Source organism: Pleurodeles waltl, chromosome 12, assembly GCF_031143425.1.
Source record: "Pleurodeles waltl isolate 20211129_DDA chromosome 12, aPleWal1.hap1.20221129, whole genome shotgun sequence".
NCBI classification, from domain to species: Eukaryota; Metazoa; Chordata; class Amphibia; order Caudata; family Salamandridae; genus Pleurodeles; species Pleurodeles waltl.
The window spans coordinates 664,712,227-664,732,811 of NC_090451.1; positions in this window are offsets into that span (position 1 = coordinate 664,712,227).

Genomic DNA, 20,585 nt, shown 5'->3' on the forward strand with positions numbered 1-20,585 from the left:
TGTCTTTAATGACCAGATCGGTGCAATTAGTTTTTTAGGTCGAGCATTGCAGCGCGCATGCGCTGCTTTTCAGACGTGTTGGAGTGTATCTGGGCTTTTAACAACGCCCACCTCACGCCCATCACTACCACTCGTTCGTGGGCTTGCCCTTCAAAAATCCTTTGATTACATTGGTAAATGGTTTACCTTTGTCCCTCCTTGGGGAGGTTTAGTTACACCTTGGCCATCGCCCCTGTTACATGGCTAATTACACTTTTACCGATAAGTTTAACTGAGAGCAAACTTCTTTTCCTTTTGTGTATCTCTTCACGCTGATGTTCATGGCGGCCGTGGTGCTGTGAATCGGCTCCCTTATGTGAAAGTGTTTAACTTTCAAATTTCAATTTATGTGGCAAGAAAAGTCGGGTTAGGAGTTTATAACGCTAATAGCTCTAACTCGAGCAGATGCGAGACCCATTGCATTGCAAATGCTTGTTTTTTTAACTTGCTTATATTTATTGGGCTGAAAAAGGCCAACTCAGGAAGATGAGACAAAATGACCACAGGCAGCTAATAAATGTATACTTTTTCCATAGAGAAACATAAAATGGATGCAAGGGGTGGGACCAGCTAAGTTTGCAGACTAGACTTTTACAACAGATCCTACAGAATCCTTCAATTGGGACTACATCCCTCTCAATGCTGCAACTGCTGGGACACTGGTCTGTGTTATGGACCTTGCGGGATCCTGTGAGGGGCCCTGAAATGACCAGCGGCCTGATTCATGGCTGCTGGATGCGACAACCCTGGCCTGGTGTGGAGAGTTTACAGACTCCTAAACGGCTGCAGACCCTGCTGCCCGGCAGAGGAGCTCTCCAGCGAACCCAACAAGGGGAGACGCCGAAGCTGCAGACGACATCGGAGCCTGGCTGTGGCATCCCCTGGACATCATTGGCGGTTTCAGTGCGGCCAGCACAGCACCTGCGGCCTGTTGAAGGCAAGGTGGGAATACATACCAGTGGATCTGGAGGCTTGGGAAATTACCCCACCTCCACCGCCCCAGGGTGCTGCTGAAGGTGAGTGCAGGCTGGCATGGCGCCTGTAGCCTGCTGGAGCCACGGCACGGAGCGACTGCTGACGGGGGCTGGGGGCCTGGGGAACCTCCTTCCCCCCTTCCCCCCTTCCCTCTCCCCCTCCCCCCCTACCCCCCCCCCAGAGCTCTCTGGCAATTGCCACCGACTGAAGATGAGTAGATAATGCACCTCAGGGGCCTGAATGCGCACTGGTCTATGCTGCACCCATGAGAGGGAGGCAGCACAAGTACTAGGATGTGACATGAAGACAGAAGCAGGCTGCAGTAAGGCATCATAAACCCCCTCCCCCCACCTTCATTACCAGGGCAGCGGTGATTCTGTGGTGCTTTGGGGCCAGCATTGGCTGGGCCTCGCTGCGCACCTGCCACCCCAAGCTTGTGGGCGCTGAAAGAAGATTGCTTTGAGATGCGGGGCCTGGACAACTCCAGGGACTAATGTATATCAAGGCAAAAGCAGCTAGCAGCATCTGGGGCTTGCAAGACTGACTGTGGGCCACAGGACAAACAATTCAATATACTACAGGAGCCTGCAGCATGAGCCAGAGGTTGTTTAAGACCAGGAGACTACGTTGGTTGAGGGGGGTGAATACCAGTGGGCTCGAGCTGACAGTCTGGCCTTTTTCCTGCAGACATCCTCATGAGGCAAAGACTGTGGAAAAAGGGGTCAGTATATTTAAGTGCACAATCCCATACTAGGGGGGAAAGACAAACACAGCCAACCGAATAGATCAATATACATTGACTCTCCCGGAGGCACCAGCAGTTGCGCCCCAGATTGGTAACCGGCCAGAGGGTGCGCAGATCCAGGGGCCCATGGTGGCAGAAAGTATGGCAGCAATCCAGGGTTCATGAGTTGCATTGGAGGGTAAGATGGACTCCATGGCTATGGATATTAATCATCTGCGTCTGAAAGTCCAGGAAGTTGCAGACCACACCGCTACAGTAGATGAGGTGACTGCCCTCAAGATAGAGGTTAAGGGGCTGAGATCCAAGATGGATGGATGGATTAAAATGCAGTGATATGTAGACGGAGGAACACCTGAAGGGCATGGAGGGACGGTGAAGGCGCAATAACCTCAGTTTCAGGGGGTTCCTGAGCTTGCAGAGAGCCCCTCTGTGGAGCTTTCTGGAACAATGGATCACCCAGGCCCTCAAACCCCCAAGACTGTCCAACTTCCTCAAAGTGGAGAGTTGGAGGTGGTTGTTGATCGTTATGCTGGTTTTGTTTTTTGTTTGTTTTTGTGGGGGACTGCACTTGATGCTCATGGACTTTAGGGTTCCCCACATGTAATGCAATGGCCCAGTGGGAGGGTGATGGGCAGTGGCTCAGACGAATATGCCGGGAAGGGAGACCAATTACAAGATCCTTACATGGAACGTTTGGGTGTTAAATAGACCTGAGAAGTGTAGAAGGGTCTATGCCTACCCCAGATGCTACAGAGTGTCTTTTGCATATTTATTTGCAAGAAACCCACATATGGGGTGACAGTATCACTGCACTTTACCGGTGATGGCGGGGCACATTTACACAATCTCGTACTCAGGCCTTGCACGCAGGGGGCATCCTGTTTCAAAAACTGGGGGTGTAGCTAGACCCAGATGGGTGGTTTGTTATTTTTCATGGCTTCTTAAAGGCTCACAACATGTCTTATTAATGTATGCAACTCCTAATGTGGATAATGGCTCTTTCTTTGGGGAGGTGTTGGGGAAGGTGCAGGGGTTTCTGCCCGTGTTGATTATAATGGCTGGGGACTGGAAATGTATCTGAGATGGGGAGTTATACTGGTTTACTGCACAGCAGGGCACCAAACCACACATCACAGAAGCCCTCAGACAGATGACACGGGGAGTGGTTCATTTGGAGGGCGTAAGGTCTGCTCTCCCATACATACTTCTGCTATACCTCTGCGTTGTGTGTATATATATATATATATTCTCTCTCCCTCCCTCCCTATACAGGGGGAGGCCACACACCGAATACTTGATACAACATATTTGGTCCGGTACATGTCGGATCATTCGCCCATACTTAAGACTTATTCTCTGGCCACAGAGGCTACCACAGTCCCATTGTGGAGGATGAGGGCGTAATCTCTTACTAATCCAATCTACAGGGGTGCAATTGTAGATGACCTGAAGGAATATTTCTCCTTCAACTGGGAAAGTTCTCAAACCAGGACAACAGCATGGGAGGCCATGAAGGTGGTACTGAGGGGGGTTAGCATGATAACCGTCACAGGTATCAAACATACCCTAGAGAGAGACAGAACACAACAAAAGGAGCGATTAGCGACTCTGAAGAGAACCCTGCCGGACAAGCCGATGATGCGCCCTACCTGTGGAGAGGCCAAAAAACAAGTACGGTTACTATGGGAAAGACTAGAGAAACGTGCGACACACCCATAGGTGGAGACTGCACATGGAAGGAGACTAGGTGGGCAGACTGCTGGCAAGGCTGATAACAGCAAGATCACTGCACTGACCCGAGACTGCAAACTAGAGATCCAATGGGATGCTTGCCGCACACACAGTAGGCAATTAATGAATACTTTGCGCGCCCTCTCGGGGAGTATTTGGTTCACCAGAGGCAATTTCGCCATCTGGGGTGTCAGCTTACCTAGACTTGATTTCACTGTCAAGGCTTGAGGAATCTGAGCGGGCTGAACGAAAGGTACCCTTCACTAAGCAGGAAATCCTACAGGCCGTAGATTCAATTAAAACAGCAAAGGCCCCCGGTGGGGAAGGCCTACCTGCGGAGCTACATAAGGTGTTAGCGGAGACAATGGTGGAAAAATTGCTCCTAATTTATACAGAGGCCCTGGATCGAGGAGTATTGCCAACCTTATTGTGCAAGGCTCATACTGTACTGATACCCAATCCAAAGAAAGACCCGTTGGACGCAGCCTCCTATCACCCCCTTTCTACACTGAATGTAGATCAAAAGATTATAGGGCAAATACTGGAGAAACGCTTACTTCACCACCTCCCCAGTCTGGTACAACCGGACCAGTCCGGATTTATACCCCGCAGAAACACCCTCTGCAACTTACGGCTGTTGTCACATGTGATGCATGCATCCTGCCTAGATCAAGACCTGTTTGCTCTTGCCTTCTTAGATATAGAAAAAGTGTTCAATTCAGTTTGCTGGGAGTACGTCTGGCAAGTGCTCGACAGGGTCCCAAATATATTGCTTGGGTACGGTTGCTCTATACACAGCTGCTGGTAAGGGTACGACCTATCGGAGGTGATCCGGCTACGGAGGGGTACTAGGCAAGAGTGCTCCATATCCCCTTTACTGTTCTGTGAAAAATGGATTTCTTAACTTGGCGTGAGAGCTCCAATTTGTCTAAATTTCAGTTCCATTTGTTCTAAGCTACGAGCAAAACTGTATGCCTTCAGCAGCCCTGCTCAATTTCGTTTCTTGCAAATGTGCAGTTTTTTTTCAGAATTGCTTTTGAAACTTTGCAGATGGGCTAATCGCCCAATGTTCTTAGAAATGTTATTTCTGAGCTTGAACATCCTGTTCCTGTGGTTCAACGGTGTTACAGGAAATGTTTGCTTGAATGTGCTTCAAAATTATGACGCATGTATAGTGTGGTAAAGTGTTTTTTTTTTTTTTTTTTGCAATAAAGATATCAAAAGGGGGAGGGAGAGGTCAGTTGCTCCAGAGTGTGTCATCGACATTCTTTGGGGTGACCCGCTGCAGCCAAATAAAATGCTATCGTGAAGCCTAATTCGAAACCTTGTATTCTATTTTGTAGAATTCAGCCTCTTACAAGAAGAGGCTTGTAAATTTCTTTCACAGTTCTCCCTAGTGATGGAGCCAGTGGTGTGCAGGCTGCATGGCTGGGTAGTGGGACATAAAACGCATATTGTGTCATTATATGCAGATGACACCATGGTATACCTGCGGCAACCAAATATCTCAGCCCCGATCCTGCTTAACGCTACGGCAGAATTTAGCGAGATCTATGGCCTCCATGTAAACCAATCAAAGTCTGGCTTGTTCTTGTTAGGTCAACTGAGCAATCTGGGGGCTCACCGGCTCCCTGATGTGGGAATACTTTGGAGCGGTAATATTGTTTGATATTTGGTTATGCACATGGAACACAGTAGAGTCACTCCCTGAATATGGGACTGGTACTCGCCAACCTTAAGCCATCTATTGTATTATGGGACTCCCTTAGTCTCTCCTTGATGGGGAATATTGCATTAATCAAAATGGTTGCCCTGCCACGATGCCTTTATGTATTGTAGGGCACCATGCATGAGATCCCGCAGCAGGTATTTCGGGAACTGGATAAGCTCCTAGTCGAACTGCTGTGGGCTGAGATACGCTGCAGAATTGGACTTCCCACATTGAAGCTGGAGTGGGGCAAGGGAGGGTTGTAGGCCCCTGACCTAGAAATGTATTACTTTGCATCCCACCTGCAGAATGCAGTGCACAGTTTTGATGCCGGTCTCAACTGGGAGAGGTCTTCCTGGCCGACACTACTGGTACTAATAAATTAGGATCCCTCCTGCTACACAATGCAAGAACGCCCAGGAATTTGCTGCATGTGGTGACCCTTGTGTGCAGGATCTGTGAACGAGCGGTGCTACGCAGGATGCCATTCGCACCAGATCTAGAAATATGACACACAAGACCTTTTGTGCAAATTGCCAGAACTATGTCAGTAGCTAGTTAGCGAGTGGGGGGGTTGTGTAACCTTGGCAGATCTATACCCGCCTGGCTGATTTACTTTTTTGGGATGGGTAAAGGCCAGTTTCTTCAATATGCCAAGATAGCGGCCACGGCTAGGGAGATTTGGCCTGGATTCCCAGAAACCATATCCCCCCCCCCCCCCCCCCACTCAGACTACTGTGGCATTATTGTCACTGGCGGGGGATAGGAGACTTGTCACTAACATATATTATGTGTTATGGGCGGATAAACCCAGGACCCCGCCTTAGAGTAGAAGATACATGGCAGTGACTAAGTGAACACTCTATAGCAGCGGCTGAATGGACCAGAATACATGGACGGGTGCGGGGGTCTCGACAAAACCACACATCACATTTGCTCAATACAATGTGATACATCTTGCATACCTCTCACCCAAGCGTCTACATTAAGGCCCGTATTTATACTTTTTGACGCTAAACTGCGCTAACGCAGTTTAGCGTCAAAAAGTTTAGCGCCGGCTAACGCCATTCTGAAGCACCATGCGGGCGCTGTATTTATTGAATGGCGTTAGCCGGCGCTAGCAGACCGGCGCTGCCTGGTGTGCGTGGAAAAAAACCACGTACACCAGGCAGCGCCGGCGTTGGGGAAATTGGCGTTAGGGCGTCTTAAAATGGTGCAAGTCAGGTTGACGCCAAAAAATCGCCTCCACCCGATTTGCGCCATTTTTAACGACGCCCAGACGCCATTTACATGACTCCTGTCTTAGTAAAGACAGGAGTCATGCCCCCTTGCCCAATGGCCATGCCCAGGGGACTTATGTCCCCTGGGCATGGTCATTGGGCACTGAGGCATGTAGGGGGGCACAAATCAGGCCCCCCATGCCAAAAAAAATATAAAAAATATAAAAAATTATACTTACCTGAATGTCCCTGGGATGGGTCCCTCCATCCTTGGGTGTCCTCCTGGGGTGGGCAAGGATGGCAGGGGGGGTCCCTGGGGGCATGGGAGGGCACCTCTGGGCTCATTTTGAGCCCACAGGTCCCTTAACGCCTGCCCTGACCCAGGCGTTAAAAAGAGGCGCAAATGCGGGGTTTTTTGCCCCGCCCACTCCCGGGCGTGATTTTTGCCCGGGAGTATAAATACGACGCATTTGCGTCGCAGTCATTTTTTTAGACGGGAACGCCTACCTTGCATCTCATTAACGCAAGGAAGGCGTTCACGCAAAAAAATTACGCTCTTTCCTCATACTTTGGCGCTAGACGCGTCTAACTCCAAAGTATAAATATGGCGTTAGTTTTGCGCCGAATTTGCGTCGAAAGAAACGACGCAAATTCGGCACAAACGGAGTATAAATATGCCCCTAAATATATCCTCCTAGAAGTGCAGAATGCCCATGTTGCTGGTATATACGCCAGCAGATTTCCTCCATATGGTATGGACTTGCTCTCCAATAATACGAATACTGGGACATGATCATAGACCACTTACAAAGGGCGACTACACAACAACAAATACAGGAACTTAAATGATGCTTGCTGGGACTGGTCCTAGACCCAAAAAAATGGAAGTTGAGCAGAAAATTCATACTGCGGGGCTTGGTCAAAACACAGATAGCCATTAGATGGCTCAGCCCGACACCTCCACTGACTAATGATTGACCCAAAGGAAGAGTCAGACGAGATGATACATTGGTGGATGACCTGCTTGCATTGGGGGACATGATAGATGACCTTGCAGATGACACAGGCATTTCCCCCACAGATATATCGGACAGCCAGAATGGAGACCCCGTAGTCAGGGAATGGCGGCCATCTGGAGGAAGAGGGGGTTGACCCCGCTAAATGATGAATTAGGAGTGCTCATCCATTGAATTGCATGCCCTGAAACTTTAGAACAACGCCAGGAGGTAGGAGTATCCTACTGATACGGTCAGATACAGTAAGCCAAGCACAGCGGTGGGTAAGGCGGAAGGGGATGTTTAAAGTTGGAGTTGGTTAGCATTTCCTGCACTGTTCAAAGAGGGTAATTTAACATTTTGACTTCCACAGATAATACATATGGCTGTATTGCTTATTAATGCATCCTATGAGGTGGCACTGTATGAGAAATGCCAATAAAATACATATTTTAAAAAATGATAGTTTCCTGTAATTGTTTTTTTATCTTGACATCCATTACTATTCACATGCTTTGCATTGTTCAAGCATCTGATTAGGAAGAGGTCACCCAGTTTCAGAATAAGATACACTTTTGGGGTTGCACAGTTATCAGAGGACAGCTGTGATGATGCCAGGTGCAAAAAGACAAGGATGATTCCTGAGTTCACAGGATTATGTACTATTTGTATAGTGTAAACCTAAACAAATGGCAGCAAGCCACTGTAAAAGGTCAAAGGCGTAGATACAGTCAACAAGTGATTGGAAGGTTTGCGGGGATCGGAAAGTGGAGGTGCACTGTTACTGTGGTGTGTCTTCTGCTCTTTCCTAAATATGAGCTGGATTGGGGGATCTCCTGATGGATGCACAGATGTTATACCAAATTCCTGTATGTATAAACAGAAGGTGTGTTGTCTCAGACAGTGAATCATTAGGAAAAAATGACCACGCACCTTTTCAATGCTGTGCTGAGGACTTTATTCCCAACACACCCTAGCTGTGGTACTGGAATTTATTCTCTTCTGACAAGGCAGAATCATGCTCATCCCTGGTTATGTTGACATCATTATTGATTAGTTTAAACAAAACACAACTTATCCAACTTATTTTATGACTCTCACTCTAGCCATTCAGAAGGAGAGGTTCCCATCTCTATACAAACACATTCCGTGATATGACCTGCCCTACTGCCGTCCTAGATATGGACATAATCTTAGTGCAGTAATGTCTGGCAAACACATATGTAGACTTCCATGTTGCAGCATTACATATATATTTTAGTACAATCCAGCAAACAGAGCTACTGTATCAGTTATTTGTCTTGTACAGTGAGCTCCAACTCTGCCAATGATAAACCTGTCTACGGTCTTATGAGCCAAAACAATATAGGATATAAACAAATTGGAAAATTCTTTTTGAACAGAGGTTTTCCCATAGTAACATGTCTAAAAGTCTCAAAGGTGCTGTTCCAGCTACAAAAGCTACATTTTGCTGACCAAAGTTCAGGCATCTCTTGATATCTAGAGAATGAAACAAACTGTCTGCTGCAGTTGTAATGTTAAAAAAAAAAAGACTGGTTGTGAACATTGCCTGGCCATTTGGATCAAAAGACAGTAGCATCTTTGGGACAAATCTAGGATTCTCAGAACCACATGGTCCTTATAGACTCCATCCCACACTCCTGGTCGCCTTTCAAGGTCAAGGCTGGTTGTGAGTGTCGGCTTCCAGTGGTATCCTTTTGCGTGAACCCATTACTCTCTCGCAAACTATGTCTGCCTTCGTGCAAACTGACTTGGTGTGCTTCCATTCTAAGGTTTTTGGCTTGGTTGCTGAGAACCCTTAGTGAGCTACCTGGTGTTTCTTTGTTTCACTGTCTTTTGACATCCTTTTGGTTGTTTCTCTCTTTCTATGCCTGGACAAACTGCTCAATGCGGAGACATTCTCCTTGGCTACCTGGGTGTCTTCAATTTTTTCTATGTCAATTAACAATTCCAACTCTCAGAGGGACTCCTGCCTGCTTGGACAAAGCCAAGGAGTAGTATGCCCACCTCTGCTTTCCCCTTGTCCTAAAGGGTCTTGGACTGGAACTCCACTTTTGCAGCTGCTCCTCTGACCAGTGATCTTTCAAAAGGCAGATATTGGAGACATCCTCAAAGTCCTTTTGTGCATACTTGTTGTGGCAGTTGAGGCAACATTTAAAAGGGTTATATATGCTCCATGCCCCTTGGTTGTTGTTCGACACCCCACCACCACCAAGTGATTGATCTGGATCTCGTTTGTCACAAACCCCTCAGTGTTGTTCGGTCTTTTCAAGTGTTAAGTGTTCTATTGACATCAGCCAGTAATTCGCAATGTCTTTGATGATATTTTGCTGTTCTCTGTGAATTTCTTTCCTCTCTAGCTCCATGGCCCAAGGCCGTGCATCTGGACCCAAAGGTGGAAAAAATAATCTGAAGATGGGCAGTGAACAAAGACTTAACAGGGTGTGAGTATCACATAATTAAAGGCTGGGCAATAGAACAAATGTTAGATGACTCAGCAATGCCAAAGAAAGTACAGAAATAAAAAAGAGAAAAGACTTAAAGATTAACAATTCTAAATCTAACTACTAGATGCAGCAATAATGCACTGTAGGTTGATGCAGAAAAAATTAATGCAGCAAAACCTATGTTACGGAGTGTGTCATGAAAGAGCACATTCATTTTTTGTTTATCTGTGGGATGAATAGGATTGGTGAAAAAGTAAGAACCAAGACCAGTTCACTGACAGTTCATTTTCCCTTCACTGAATACGAAAATGTGGCAGCAAAGTTTTAACATTTTGAAAATGTGTAAGTGAATGGCTGCTGCATTTCTTATTTGCGTGAGAACCATGTTTATCTGTTTTATGTGTGGGTCAGCATGTTTTCAACTCCCGGGGCGTCGTGTACCACCATGTGATGGTTATGCTCCAATCTTTGATAACTTTGGCGGTGGAAAGGACTCTTCCCCCCCCCCCCCCCCCCTCTCGTATTTGAGGTAACACATTCCAGTGGTACAGTACATGCACATTTGCACTACTAAGCCAGATAGATGCCCCCAAAAAATAATTTTAAAACAATTGATAAGTCGGTGTTCTTTAATTGTACCACACTGATGTCTTGCATTGCCTCCTGGTTTTACTGACCCTAACATGATGCTTATTTTTCTGATCATCACCCCCCCCCCCCCCCGCCCCCCCCCCCCCCCCAACTTCTACCCAGTGCAGAGTGAGATGCACACTGGTTTATGGCCAGACTCCTGAGCCGTTGTTGAATTATTCTTTTGTGGAGGCAAGAAACAAAATCAAATAAATGAATGCATACAGCCATCTCACAGTTGTCCACACTGACAGAAATGGCAACACCGGTCAAGGAGATTATCAATCTGGAACACTGGTACATGCAGAGTGGTTGATATTGTTAAAGTTGTCACCTTGTTATTGCCCAGCACCAGGAAAGTCTTCATTTGGAACTGATGATGAGTTTTTGTTCCCTATTTACATTAAATTCTATCTTACATGGTCCTGAATCACCACATTGTTGATGTATATGTGAACCGGTAGCCAAGATACTGTTCTAATACGTCTCCTCATATGCACTGCTAGTCATTTGGTAACCAGCAATTATGCCGAAAGGAAGTCCTTTAACTGATAATGCTTGCCGCTTATTACAAACCGGAGTAGCTGGATGGAATTACACCAAATTTCGGAGAGAGCTAGATCTTGGTCCAGAAAAAAGCTCTTTTTGTAATTTGGTGTAAATCCGTTCAGTAGTTTGAATTATTAAAGAAAAGATTGATTTGTATATCTAGGGACGCAGATCCTCCGCGGATCCAATAGATCTCATGCTGACATCGGACTGGCTGCCAACACTTCAACCAGGAAGTGTTGGCAGCAGTTTTGAGACTGACTCAGTCGAGTCCCAAAAATAAAATTAAACAAAAAAAATAGACAGAAGGGGCAGAGTAGCAATACCCTTGACCCCCTAGGCCTGGTGGTGGGGTCCCGAGGGACCCCCGCCTGTACCAAAAAGCATTTTCTTAAAGATTTTTGCAGTGAAAATCACAGAGGATCCACAAATGTCAGCAAAATGAAGAGAAAAAAAGTGCACGCTCTCACAATTGTTTAAACCTCGACCCCTGCGTGGGCCAGATTCTAGGGGCAAATTCATATAATTTGATGCTTACACATATAGGCCCATATTTATACTTTTTGACGCTAAACTGCGCTAACGCAGTTTAGCGTCAAAAAGTTTTGCGCCGTCTAACGCCATTCTGAAGCGCCATGCGGGCGCCGTATTTATGGAATGGCGTTAGACGGCGCAATCAGACCGGCGCTGCCTGGTTTGCGTGGGAAAAAACCACGTAGACCAGACAGCGCCGGCGTAGGGGGAAAATGGCGCATGGGCGTCTTAAAATGGGGCAAGTCAGGTTACGTCGAAAAAATCGTCTTAACCCGACTTGCGCCATTTTTTAACGACGCCCATCCCCCATCAACATGACTCCTATCATTGTAAAGATAGGAGTCATGCCCCCTTGCCCAATGGCCATGCCCAGGGGACTTCTGTCCCCTGGGCATGGTCATTGGGCATAGTGGCATGTAGGGGGGCACAAATCAGGCCCCCCTATGCCACAAAATATTATTAAAAAAAAAAAAAAAAAAACTTACCTGAACTTACCTGAATGTCCCTGGGGTGGGTCCCTCCAGCCTTGGGTGTCCTCCTGGGGTGGGCAAGGGTGGCAGGGGGGGTCCCTGGGGGCAGGGGAGGGCACTCTGGGCTCATTTTGAGCCCACTTGTCCCTTAACGCCATGCCTGACCCAGGCGTTAAAAAGCGGCGCAAATGCGCCGTTTTTAGCCACGCCCACTCCCGGGCGTCGCTTTTGCCCGGGAGTATAAATACCACGTAAAGGCCTGGGAGTCATTTTTTAGACGGGAACGCCTCCCTTGCATATCATTAACGCAAGGAAGGGGTTCACGCTAAAAAATGACGCACATTCCGGGAACTTTGGCGCTATTCGCCTCTAACGCCATAGTATAAATATGGCGTTAGTTGGCGTTAGTTTTGCGTCGAAATTGCGTCAAAAAAAACGACGCAATTTCGGCGCAAACGGAGTATAAATATGGCCCATAGTTCGCCTTCCGTTTCATTATTTTACTGTCCGTTTTATTTTAATTAAAGTATACTGTAGCTGCCAAGAAAGTGCTAAAAGATCACCCATTTCATCAGCAGAGCTGTATCTAGAGCAGCCACTGCTTTTAAACCCAGTGGCCATCTTAAAAGGTATATAGTGTATGATTATTTTAGTCGTACAAGATGATCAAACCTTGCTTTTGAACTGTGGGGCCATCTTGGAAGTTTAAAACAACAATAAGTTACGTTATGTACCATACAATTGCGAGTGGCCCTCCCACGGCTTTAATTTAATTGGTTAAGGAAGAATAGGTCCACTGTATTTAAGTAGAAATAGTTTTGTCTATTTTTATTATGTTACTTTAGCTTACATATGTGGATGTTGTTGAGTTTGTGTTTTATTGTGGTTGTGTAACACGGTAAATGCAAGTAATCATCAGTGGGGGGGATGAATGGCTCTTTCAAGTACAAGGATGAGTGACATTCCATTCATGGTGGCGTGCGAGTGCCTAAATCCATCAAAAAGGCACTTTTATTTTTAAGCCACAAGTTTTGGCGTTGCCAGCGCTTTCTCTAATATGGCCTGCACCTCCTCCAACACCATTGGAATGTGTTTTTACAGATCTAGTCTTTGCTCTTTTGTTTAATGGTTCTGTTAAGAATTCTAATTAGTAACGTTATTGTAGGATGGGCCTACTATCTATTGTTATATTTTTACACTGTAATATAAGCATTTTTTCGATAGACTGCAAGAAGAGTGTATTTTGGCCACAAACAAAGTTCATGTCAGCTACTTAATATGCATATAATCTAGCTATAAAAAAGATTAAAACATCTTGGTGGCAGGAGGACACCAAGCTTGTCATAGCATTTCTAATATTCGGGCATGTTATTTACAAGAAATCTCTCTTGAATAGGCACTGTAGTAGTATCAAGGGAACAACATTTAAGTGAAAAATCAACACTTCCCATACAAGGTCATGTGGCTGCTCAGTTAGCCCACTGTTAAATGGCACTAATAGAAAATATTTACTAACTGGCCTTATTCAGCGAACGGCTGATCAGATAAATTCAGGCACATGGAGTCTAAAATACTTAGAACTGCTTTTGCAATCTCAAAACTGCTATAATTCAGTCAATTTCCCAAGTTTGGCATTCCATAATGGGACGCTCTTACTAACACTTGTATTTTTTTTTTTTTTTTTTAAATAAGAGGCCAGGGATTTGCAAAACACAAAATTGTATTTTTTTTTCTTCATTCAGGAAATGTGCGTTATTATTATAGTCTGTAGGGATATGAATGATCTACTCACCACAGTCAAGAACCATGTGGAGGGTTCTAGGATGGCTTGGAAATGATAGTCTGAAATGAAATATAGCAGCAGAGCATGATTAGCAATATGCTCTACATGGCCCAAAAACGGTATGCTTATAATAAGAGAGTATTTAGGCTTGTGCTTATTACCTAATTGAATTTCTACATAGTAACCTAAGGTAAGCTGTCTTAAGTGGTGCTTGGTCCTTCTATAAATTGTGTTATGAAGTTGTCAGTGCAAATGATGACATGTTTATGTGGTGCCAAACGCACATCTTAACATAGAACAATTGCTTGTATATATTTTTATGTTCGATGGCATGTGTAGCTGCAGATACACATGCTGTGCACAGTCCGCCATCTGGTGTTGGGCTCGGAGTGTTACAAGTTGTTTTTCTTCGAAGAAGTCTTTTCGAGTCACGAGACCGAGGGACTCCTCCCATTTTGAGTCCATTGCGCATGGGCGTCGACTCCATCTTAGATTGTTTTTTTTTCCGCCATCGGGTTCGGACGTGTTCCTTTTCGCTCCGTGTTTCGGGTCGGAAAGTTAGTTAGAATCTCGGAAAAAAACGTCGGTATTGGGTTAGTTAGAACAAATCGACACCGAATTCTGAAGAGCTCCGGTGGCCTTTCGGGGTTTTTTCGATCCCCCGTCGGGGCCTGGTCGGCCCGGCCACGTGCGACTTCAAGGCTCATGGAACGGACCCCATTCCGCTTCTGCCCAAAATGCCATCACAAGTATCCATATACGGATCACCATCTGGTCTGTAACTTGTGCTTGTCCCCAGAGCACAAGGAGGATACTTGTGAAGCCTGTCGAGCGTTTCGGTCGAGGAAGACGCTGAGAGACCGAAGAGCCAGGAGACTGCAAATGGTGTCCACGCCGACAGGTCAAGAACGCTTCGAGGAGGAAGAAGAAGCTTTCTCCATCCGCGAGTCGGATTCTGAAGAACTTGACGCCGAAGAAACACACCAAACCGTGAGTAAGACGTCGAAAATCAAGACTCACGAGAAGTCTACAAAAGCCCAGGGGACGCCACCGCCAACAGGCCATGGCTTAACCCGAAAACTAGGTGACCCATCCAAGGCACCGAAAAAGGGCATGCTAGTGTCGAAGTCATCCTACTCCGGTCGAGATACCGCCACACAGCAACCTCGGAGCCGAGACAGCGGCTCCGAGAAACTTCGGCACAGAGACAGCGGCACCGAAGAATTTCGGCACCGAGACACCACGCCGAAAACAAAGAAGGTTTCTTCGGAGCCTAAAAAGACTTCCGAAAAGGTTTCGGTTCCGAAACGGTTTCGGTTCCGAAACAGCCAGCCTCGGAGCCGAAAACTAGTTCCTATACAGAGGAACAAGGATTAACCTCCCAATTACACAGATTTGGAGAGGAGCTTCAAGTTGTAGAGCCTGACTACACACAAAGAAGGCTTCATATTCATGAGGACACAGGGAAGATAACCACTCTTTCCCCCAATCAGAATAAAAAGGAAACTTGCCTTTCAACAAAAGGACAAGCAACCACAAGCAAAGGTGGCAAGGAAAACAACCCCATCACTGTTCTCCACCACCATCAATACATGCATCACCAGCAACAACTCCACCACTGATGAACTCACCAGCTCATACCACAATGAGTCAGGATGATCCCGATGCATGGGACCTCTACGATGCTCCAGTGTCTGACAATAGCCCAGACTCTTATCCTACAAAACCGTCACCACCTGAGGACAGTACATCCTATACACAGGTGGTCGCAAGGGCAGCCGAGTTTCACAATGTCTCCTTACATTCGGAACCAATTGAGGATGACTTTCTCTTTAACACCCTATCCTCCACCCATAGCCAGTATCAATGCCTTCCCATGCTCCCAGGAATGCTAAGACATTCAAAACAAATTTTTCAGGATCCAGTTAAAGGCAGAGCCATAACTCCAAGGGTGGAGAAAAAATATAAGCCACCGCCCACAGATCCAATATATATCACAACACAACTAACACCGGACTCAGTAGTTGTGGGGGCAGCTCGTAAGAGAGCCAACTCTCATACCTCAGGCGACGCACCACCTCCAGACAAGGAGAGCCGCAAATTTGATGCTGCGGGAAAAAGGGTTGCAGCACAAGCAGCAAATCAGTGGCGTATTGCCAATTCACAAGCACTTTTGGCAAGATATGACAGGGCTCACTGGGATGAAATGCAACATTTCATCGAACACTTACCCAAGGAGTTCCAAAAAAGAGCGCAACAGGTGGTGGAAGAGGGACAAAGTATCTCAAATAATCAGATACGGTCTTCCATGGATGCAGCAGATACAGCTGCAAGGACAATAAACACTGCAGTCACAATACGAAGGCACGCATGGCTGCGCACTTCGGGGTTCAAACCGGAAATCCAGCAGGCTGTGCTCAATATGCCGTTTAATGAACAGCAATTGTTTGGGCCGGAGGTAGACACTGCCATCGAAAAACTCAAAAAGGACACCAATACAGCCAAAGCCATGGGCGCACTCTACTCCCCGCAGAGCAGAGGCACATTTCGGAAAACACCTTTTAGGGGAGGGTTTCGAGGTCAACCCACAGAAACCACAACCTCACAAACAAGGCCTACCTACCAGGGTCAATATCAAAGGGGAGGTTTTCGGGGGCAATTTAGAGGGGGCCAATTCCCAAAAAATAGAGGAAAATTCCAAGGCCCTAAAACCCCTCAAAATAAGCAGTGACTCACAAGTCACACACCCCCATCACATAACACCTGTGGGGGGAAGACTAAGCCAATTTTACAAACTTTGGGAGGAAATAACAACAGACACTTGGGTCTTAGCAATTATCCAGCATGGTTATGGCATAGAATTTCGCCAATTCCCTCCAAACGTCCCACCGAAACATACAATATGTCAAAACAACATGTAGATCTTCTAGGACTAGAAGTTCAAGCATTGCTACAAAAGGACGCAATAGAATTAGTTCCAATTCAACAGAAAAACACAGGAGTTTACTCACTGTACTTTCGAATACCCAAAAAGGACAAAACTCTGAGACCAATACTAGATCTCAGAACACTAAATACCTACATCAAATCGGACCACTTTCACATGGTCACGTTACAAGACGTAACCACTGCTCAAACAGCAAGACTACATGACAACATTAGATCTAAAAGATGTGTATTTCCATATACCAATACATCCTTCACACAGGAAATACCTAAGGTTCGTATTCCAAGGAATACATTACCAATTCAAAGTGTTGCCATTCGGAATAACAACTGCGCCAAGAGTTTTTACAAAATGCCTGGCAGTAGTAGCTGCACATATCAGAAGGCAGCAAATACATGTGTTCCCGTACTTAGACGACTGGTTAATCAAAACCAACACGCTAAGACAATGTTCACAGCACACAAACTACGTCATACAGACCCTTCACAGGCTCGGTTTCTCGATCAACTACGCGAAGTCACACCTTTTGCCGTGTCAAACACAGCAATACTTAGGAGCGACAATCAACACAGCAAAAGGGATTGCCACTCCAAGTCCACAAAGGGTTCAAACATTTCACAAGGTAATACAGGCCATGTATCCAACACAAAAGATACAAGTCAAAATGGTAATGAAACTCCTAGGCATGATGTCTTCATGCATAGCCATTGTCCCAAACGCAAGATTGCACATGCGGCCCTTACAGCAGTGCCTAGCATCACAATGGTCACAAGCATAGGGTCAACTTCTAGATCTGGTGTTGATAGACCGCCAAACATACATCTTGTGAGAAAGTAGCCTCTTTCTAGCCTTGTTACCCCCACTTTTGGCCTGTTTGTGAGTGTATGTCAGGGTGTTTTCACTGTCTCACTGGGATCCTGCTAGCCAGGGACCAGTGCTCATAGTGAAAACCCTATGTTTTCAGTATGTTTGTTATGTGTCACTGGGACCCTGCTAGTCAGGACCCCAGTGCTCATAAGTTTGTGGCCTATATGTATGTGTTCCCTGTGTGGTGCCTAACTGTCTCACTGAGGCTCTGCTAACCAGAACCTCAGTGGTTATGCTCTCTCACTTCTCTCAAATTGTCACTAACAGGCTAGTGACCAATTTTACCAATTTACATTGGCTTACTGGAACACCCTTATAATTCCCTAGTATATGGTACTAAGGTACCCAGGGTATTGGGGTTCCAGGAGATCCCTATGGGCTGCAGCATTTCTTTTGCCACCCATAGGGAGCTCTGACAATTCTTACACAGGCCTGCCACGGCAGCCTGAGTGAAATAACGTCCACGTTATTTCACAGCCATTTTACACTGCACTTAAGTAACTTATAAGTCACCTATATGTCTAACCTTTACCTGGTAAAGGTTAGGTGCAAAGTTACTTAGTTTGAGGGCACCCTGGCACTAGCCAAGGTGCCCCCACATTGTTCAGGGCCAATTCCACGGACTTTGTGAGTGCGGGGACATCATTACACGCGTGCACTACATATAGGTCACTACCTATATGTAGCTTCACAATGGTAACTCCGAATATGGCCATGTAACATGTCTATGATCATGGAATTGCCCCCTCTATGCCATCCTGGCATGGTTGGCACAATCCCATGATCCCAGTGGTCTGTAGCACAGACCCTGGTACTGCCAAACTGCCCTTCCTGGGGTTTCACTGCAGCTGCTGCTGCTGCCAACCCCTCAGACAGGCATCTGGGGTCCAGCCAGGCCTGGCCCAGGATGGCAGAACAAAGAACTTCCTCTGAGAGAGGGTGTTACACCCTCTCCCTTTGGAAAATGGTGTGAAGGCAGGGGAGGAGTAGCCTCCCCCAGCCTCTGGAAATGCTTTCTTGGGCACAGATGTGCCCAATTCTGCATAAGCCAGTCTACACCGGTTCAGGGGACCCCTTAGCCCTGCTCTGGCGCGAAACTGGACAAAGGAAAGGGGAGTGACCACTCCCCTGACCTGCACCTCCCCTGGGAGGTGTCCAGAGCTCCTCCAGTGTGCTCCAGACCTCTGCCATCTTGGAAACAGAGGTGCTGCTGGCACACTGGACTGCTCTGAGTGGCCAGTGTCACCAGGTGACGTCAGAGACTCCTTGTGATAGGCTCCTTCAGGTGTTGCTAGCCTATCCTCTCTCCTAAGTAGCCAAACCCTCTTTTCTGGCTATTTAGGGTCTCTGTCTCTGGGGAAACTTTAGATAACTAATGCAAGAGCTCATCCGAGTTCCTCTGCATCTCTCTCTTCACCTTCTGCCAAGGAATCGACTGCTGACCGCGCTGGAAACCTGCAAACCTGCAACATAGTAGCAAAGACGACTACTGCAACTCTGTAACGCTGATCCTGCCGCCTTCTCGACTGTTTTCCTGGTGGTGCATGCTGTGGGGGTAGTCTGCCTTCTCTCTGCACTAGAAGCTCCGGAGAAATCTCCCGTGGGTCGACGGAATCTTCCCCCTGCAACCGCAGGCACCAAAAAGCTGCATTACCGGTCCCTTGGGTCTCCTCTCAGCACGACGAGTGAGGTCCCTCGAATCCAGCAACTCTGTCCAAGTGACTCCCACAGTCCAGTGACTCTTCAGTCCAAGTTTGGTGGAGGTAAGTCCTTGCCTCACCTCGCTAGACTGAATTGCTGGGAACCGCGACTTTTGCAGCTACTCCGGCCCCTGTGCACTTCCGGCGGAAATCCTTTGTGCACAGCCAAGCCTGGGTCCACAGCACTCTAACCTGCATTGCACGACTTTCTAAGTTGGTCTCCGGCGACGTGGGACTTCTTTGTGCGACTTCGGGTGAGCACCGTTTCACGCATCCTCGTAGTGCCTGTTTCTGGCACTTCTCCGGGTGCTACCTGCTGCTAAGAGGGCTCCTTGTCTTGCTCGACGTCCCCTCTACCTCCTGGTCCAATTTGCGACCTCCTGGTCCCTCCTGGGCCACAGCAGCGTCCAAAAATGCTAACCGCACGATTTGCAGCTAGCAAGGCTTGTTGGCGTTCTTTCGGCGGGAAAACACTTCTGCACGACTCTCCACGGCGAGAGGGATCCGTCCACCAAAGGGGAAGTCTCTAGCCCTTTTCGTTCCTGCAGAAACCTCAGCTTCTTCTGTCCAGTAGAAGCTTCTTTGCACCCGCAGCTGGCATTTCCTGGGCATCTGCCCATCTCCGACTTGCTTGTGACTTTTGGACTTGGTCCCCTTGTTCCACAGGTACCCCAGATTGGAAATCCAGCGTTGTTGCATTGTTGGTTTGTGGCTTTCCTGCATTATTCCTTTAACACGACTTCTTTGTCCTTAGGGGAACTTTAGTGCACTTTGCACTCACTTTTCAGGGTCTTGGGGAGGGTTATTTTCTAACTCTCACTATTTTCTAATAGTCCCAGCGACCCTCTACAAGGTCACATAGGTTTGGGGTCCATTCGTGGTTCGCATTCCACTTTTGGAGTATATGGTTTGTGTTGCCCCTATCCCTATGTGTCCCCATTGCATCCTATTGTAACTATACATTGTTTGCACTGTTTTCTAAGACTATACTGCATATTTGTTGCTATTGTGTATATATATATCTTGTGTATATTTCCTATCCTCTCACTGAGGGTACACTCTAAGATACTTTGGCATATTGTCATAAAAATAAAGTACCTTTATTTTTAGTATAACTGTGTATTGTGTTTTCTTATGATATTGTGCATATGACACTAGGTGGTACTGTAGGAGCTTCACCCGTCTCCTAGTTCAGCCTAAGCTGCTCTGCTAAGCTACCATTAT